Below are 6632 nucleotides of genomic sequence, written 5' to 3'. Positions count from 1 at the left end.
CGACAACGAAACGCTTTGTGTCTCTCTATCACTCTTCCATAATAGTGTGATAGTGACAGTTACGTTTCGTTCGCTTCGGAGCGATAGCGATTAGCATGTTGGCTACGCGGCCTGGGCCCTATTTCACCACGGTGACAGGTTCGACCGTTATAAAATGTCACTGTTGCTGACGTCACAGTCATCCATGGACTACGGTTACCACTTACCATCGGGCGGGCCGTATTCCTGTTTGCCACCATCATTGCATTATTTAAAGAAACTTTATTATATCGGCAAAAAACAGGTATTCCTCTTGCGAAGTTTCTGATGATGAGGATGACAATTGTCACAAGATTTAAAAGAACTTTCGGTAATTCTTGACAGGAAATGAGTTCTTTGTCGGAATTTCGTGACAATTGTCGTGTTTCTTGTGACATAACTGTCATGAGCGATTATATTTATTGGCGATATAATATGATGGTTTTTTTTTAATAATATGATGGTGGCAAGCAAGCACACCGCCCGTCCGATGGTATAGGTTACCGTAGTCTATGGAGGCCTGTGACGTCAGTAACAGTGATGTCGACAATTGTCGCACCTGTCACCGTAGTGAAATAAGGGTCTGGGCACACTAAACCGTTCGGCATAAATTATTAGCTAGGCCATTTCCCGCTAACAGCCGACCTGACACGCGTTGAATTAGACCAAGATAAGTCTGCAACGATTTTGGTAGCGCACGCAGTGCAAGTTTTATTTTTGGACAGAAACGGCACTAGACAGAGAAGCATGGCGCTCCTTAGTGTCAGAGGCCAAGATCCACTTCGGGTCGCTGCGCCACGGCAGTAAGTAAGTAAGTAAGTAATATAAGTATATATCAGTCTGTTTTCACACTTCAACCACATTGCGAATCTAATATCTTTAAACGAGCAATTCTTGTATATTTATTTTTATACTTATATATTTCGGAGATCTCGGAAACGGCTCTAACGATTTCGATGAAATTTGGGGGTATATGGGGGTTTTAGGGTCCGAAAAATCGATCTAGCTAGGTGTCGTTATCACTACCAGTGCACAACACATTCACTGCCAGCGCTACCTACGCGCTACGAGCTTACGGCTTTTCCGCCTTATAGCGAAAAACAACTACAAACCGAGAACCCGCCTAGCGACTCGCTGGCAGTGAAAGTGTTAAATCTTAACTTAAAAGTGAAAGTGTTATCTAAACTTAAACGTATCAGCATTGCGATACAGCGAGGAAATGCCGCCAGCATCCTTGGTACAAATGCATCAGGGGCCTATTTTAGATTTAAGCTAGTTATTAATTTCGTTTAGTAGTACCACTGTATATACGTCGGCGGCCGATCGTAAGATCAGGCATATCGTGAAATTCCTAGGCATATCGTGAAACGTGAAAATCTTTGACTCGTTCCCTGGGTCGACGGAGCCCCGCTACGCGGGGCTCCTATTTCTGAGCAGTTTGCCCTTCGGGCACCTGAAGCAATCTAACGAACCTATCCTACCTATATATCGATTTAATGTGACTATCGTCAAAACATTACACAGGAACATTACGATCTGCCTGATCTTGCGATCGGCCGCCGACGTATATATTGTATGTAAATAAATGATTAATTGTCAACTTAAACCCTTATACGCTAAATTAGGGGAGAAAGAAAAGCAACACAAGCCGAATTAAGTAAATTCGTCACAGAACTAAAGTACCTAAGCTAGGACAATACAATTGGGTCACGTACTTCGACCGATCAAGGGTGGATCAATTAAACATTCGTGGACACGCTATCGTATACTTTAACTAAATTCTAATCTGGGGATCACATAAATAATATAATAGATAAATCTACAGAGTTTGATTGCATCTACAAACTTTAACACAGAATAAATAATAGTGTTACCGTACAGATAGGCAACTTCCTACAAAACCGATGTTTGACAGCGGTTCAGGGTGTAATTATGATATCCCTTTCGGCTATTTAGGGTTGTCAAAATTCAAGCCATTATCTTATCTGTGGTCGTGTACGCAAAGGGAAATCAAGTTGTGTCAACCCTAATAATTGCTCGGGGCAATGCGGAGCCGAACGGAGCCGAGTTTGCCCGAAGGAAGGAGTTTCACACGCCTGACTTTAATAAGGTTTTGAACAATCTGTCTCCAACTTATATAATTTTTTTTTATATATTAGTGTATCCATAATTATCTAAATTATATCGACACAATTATAAAGAAATGAAATCGATTCACTTTAACAAGATAATGAAAATATCGTCCATTTACACATCGATAATCTCGAGTAAAAAACAAACTGACGCATTATTTAGTTTATTTTTGCGCATTTGTTTGGAAGACTCTTTCTCTCTCATACTCATAGGATAGGTACCTATACTTGGTCAAGCAGATCTTGTCAGTAGAAAAAGGCGGCAAATTTGAAAAATGTAGGCACGAAGGGAGATCGTCTCATAGAAAATTTGAATTTCGCGCCTTTTTCTACTGACTTGCTTTACTCTACAGATTTACTTGAAGTATAGACATACTTATGAAGAAAAGTCGCAGTAAGTATAACTGCAGTTTTTTTTGTATACCTACGAGTGTTTATTATCTTTATCCGGATGCGTTTATTTGATAGTTAGGTACATAATTATCTTGCGATAAAAGAGCTGCCTACTGGATTATATATACTGGATATTTTTGGATACCTAATAAATAATAATCAATTAATCACGTTAATTCGATATCGTCATTTTTGCCATAATTATCGATTAGTACCTATCATATGAAATGGAAGTTTTAGTAGGTAGCATACTTATAGGTACTTAACCAATAATTCTATAAATAAAACTTCAAAGGTTACATATTTTGCGACTATTTGTTAATGAGTTTATAGTTGGTTTATAGGGTCATGGCGTTACGCATGTCTTGAATATATAGGCATATATTCTACTTATAAGCAATTCTGTAGCAACTACGCCAAGTGGACAGAAACGGGCACTGGACGGTAAACTGACGTAATGACCCTATTAATGCATATTTTTATTAAAATAACATTATTTACACTGAAGGTTATGTAATTATTTAATAATACTTATAACACTGGAATTATAATATTCAAAAGGTAGGCCGTTGCTTTGTCCGTATTTTAGCGGTAAAAGTAACGTGCCTAGAAAATCAAGAAAAAATTATGCTCGAATAGATGTCGCCATACCTTTGGCCTATACTCGTATAGATAGCGTCACCGTTTGATATTTAACAATTTTAACATACCTACCGGTATCAGTGAAAGAATACTTATTTATGAAAATATACTTATTAGCTGATCACGCATTACAATTTTATCATACCCGTGGCACCATCTATTGTAATTGCACGGAAATTGCTTGGCGTCATATAATTTAGCTGAGGGCTGCTTTCAGTAGTGCGGTTTAGGATAGTAATACCAAGTTATACGTACATGGAAGGTAAACTAATTTCAGACAATGACCGCTAGAGCGCGGTTTGATAAAAAAAAGCACATCCTGAATGGAAAAGTAGATTGTGTCACATGGGTACAAAATGACACTTACCTACGGTGAGGGCCTACATTGAATCCTGAACGAAGCGAACGAATCAAGTGTTAACGCTCAAGGTGGAAATAATTTTACTTCCATGAGACACATACTGCTTTCCACATCTCCTAAATACAGGGTGATTTCGGGGTCGTGGAGCAAGACAGCCAGACATCATACAGAATCCAAAGATGAGCCTAATGATGTTGTTAATTATTGTTTATCACCAATAATGATGATTATTTTCCAGATGACAAGTAGGAAAAAACATTTTTGCATACAATTTGGTGACCCTACTCAATGTGACGTCTTGTCGCTTTCCATACAGCGTATGTCAAAAGTCATAGGGTGACCATAATTACTTAGTATAACATTAATTTTACTTGAAAAATAAGAATAATTAAAGTAATTATATTTTAATCAAATACTATCATATGATAATGTGGATCATTTACAGAGTCAGAAAAAGTGGTTCTGGATCACGACCCAGAAATCACCCTGTATATTACTTAAGCAATAAGATATAAAAAGGAAAAAAAAGTGTCCCCCCCCCCCCCCCCCCAGCAGGGAACAAAAGTGATCCCTCATAACAGGGAAGAAATATCCTTATCCGAATAGGTGATGTGAAAACCAAGGTAACAATTAAGAAAACTCAGTATTTACTTCAATACATGTATTCAAATCCATGATTTTTAAAACTAGTAACAATAAAAAATCTACTTTTGTCATCCTACGGATAGCCAAAAGTCTTGAGCACAAAGTATTGTATCACATATTTGGTAGGTACTTATAGGCCTATCTTATAGGACGGACGTCCCCAATGGCGGCCATGTTAGTTTTACAAAAATATACCTAACTGGTGACCGATATTAGATCCTTTACTTTAGGCACATCATACGTATTGAATAATGACTTTATTCGTCGCGGCACCACAAAATCTATTATGCATAGGTGCATTAGTATTATGGTCTAATTTTTCACCATAAATAAAAAGTCGAACTTTATTAATCAGTAGTCGGTTCGAAAAGAGAAGAGTCGTGGAATGTATTGGGCCCCATACATCCCACGATTCTTCTCTTTCCGCACAAACTCTACAAGTAAAACAATACAGCACTTCATATCCGATGTAGAATTTAAAAAATACACCTGTGGCCCTATTCTGCTTTTGTCACTCATTCTACATTGAAAGCCACCGACAATTGGAACGAATGTAGAATGAGTGACGAAAGCAGAATAGGACTAATTTAAGAACTTGACGAAAAACGAATGGGATGACCTAAGACGATACCGAAAAGTCTCAGGCAGCGCATGTGTAATAAGTTTTTGACAAAAATTTCATTTTAGGTAGGTACAAGCTTTTATCGCTGACTGTACTTTTCTTTCCACGGCCAATTAATACTCATCGAGACAATTCTAAAAACCCCAAACACGATTAGGTTTCGTTGTTTTATCACAGAGTTCCTATGGCCACCTCTGGTCTCCATCATCAGATCAGCTGGATGACACCATAATATTGCATTGTCACCCGACTTACGTATGTATGCAAAATCGGAAACCGGGAAGTGGATCAAATTTAACTTGCAAGATTACTTTTTCACTAGGGCCACAGACACCAACATCACAAATTGTCGCTTTATAGAAATTATTCTAGTTCATAAGAATATAATAATATTATATATAAGTCAAAAAGCTAAGTTAAAAATGCATAACACAACAACGGGGTTTTCATGAACAGGTAGTAAACAACAAATAGAAATATGTGTGTACAACTAAAAAAGTGCTTGGCCACTTTGCGATTTTTGCGAATGAGCTCTGCATGTGTCCATGCAATTTTGCAGGTCGCTGTACCTAGTACCTTCATATTAAAATAGGTTACAAAACTCTTATACTAATGGGCGTCTCAGCGATCACTTAAGATACTGCCTTTATTTAAAAAAAATACCACATTACAATGAATTACAAGAAGATAAAAAATAAGCGCCACTTGCACAATTCCACTAACCCGCGGTTTACCTGTTAAACCTGGAGTTACCATGGTTACCAGTACAGTTTGATACTGGGTGGGTTAGTGGGATGGTGCAAGTGGCCCTAAGAAAAATACACACACACACACACAATACACACAAATACACACACATACACAGTAAGTAGTTTAGTAAAATTGGAATAAGCTCGTATGATATTTTGATAAGTATAAATGCGAGGAAACTATAAATTTATAACAACAACGTAGGTAATAAGAGTAAACTTATAAAATACCTTTATATAGTTGGTCAAGCAGATCTCAACGTAGGTAATAAGAGTAAACTTATAAAATACCTTTATATAGTTGGTCAAAGGCGGCAAATTTGAAAAATGTAGGCGCGAAAGGATATCGTATCATAGAAATTTTTGAATTTCGCGCCTTTTTCTACTGACGAGATTTGCTCGACCATCTATCTACAGATAGGTACAATCAGCTGCAGAGAAAACCTGCATACAAATATCTAATTAAAGTGGAACCATAAATTGATTACGATTTGGGTTCCATTACACTCAATTGACATTCACACTTTCACAGTCTTAAATTTTCACGGGTTTAACAATCAAGTAACAATTTGATTGCCATTAGATAATTTCGGATTTCACTTCATGCACTACACTGTTGCCAGTGGAAGAGTGGACCTAGGTGGACAACCCCTGGTGGAAACGCCATACCGACAGATCTTGAAATTTTTTTACGTACTCCTAATACATACAGGGTGTAATCGTTAAGTGTAGCCAGGCGATAATTCCGTAAATATAATCGATATCAGAAAACTTCAAATTGATATCGAAAATGCGTTACCCAATGAGTAAAATTACATTAATAACTTTTTTAATAAAAGCAGAAATATCCCAAACATTAACTTCAAACCCTCCCATACATTTAGTACGACGACTCACCCCTCAAAGAACGTCGGTGTCGCAAGAGATAAAACTGCTTGAGATTCATTATTTACGATAATAAACTGTAATAAAAGAATAAAACTACTGTTTATGAAATAATAAATCTAACGATTACACCCTGTACTGCTAGCTTTACTACAATCCTTATTTTTACATATCATTTAACAATA

This window comes from Cydia fagiglandana, chromosome Z, assembly GCF_963556715.1.
Source record: "Cydia fagiglandana chromosome Z, ilCydFagi1.1, whole genome shotgun sequence".
NCBI classification, from domain to species: Eukaryota; Metazoa; Arthropoda; class Insecta; order Lepidoptera; family Tortricidae; genus Cydia; species Cydia fagiglandana.
The sequence above is the reverse complement of the archived record's forward strand: the minus strand, read 5'-3'. Positions refer to the sequence as shown.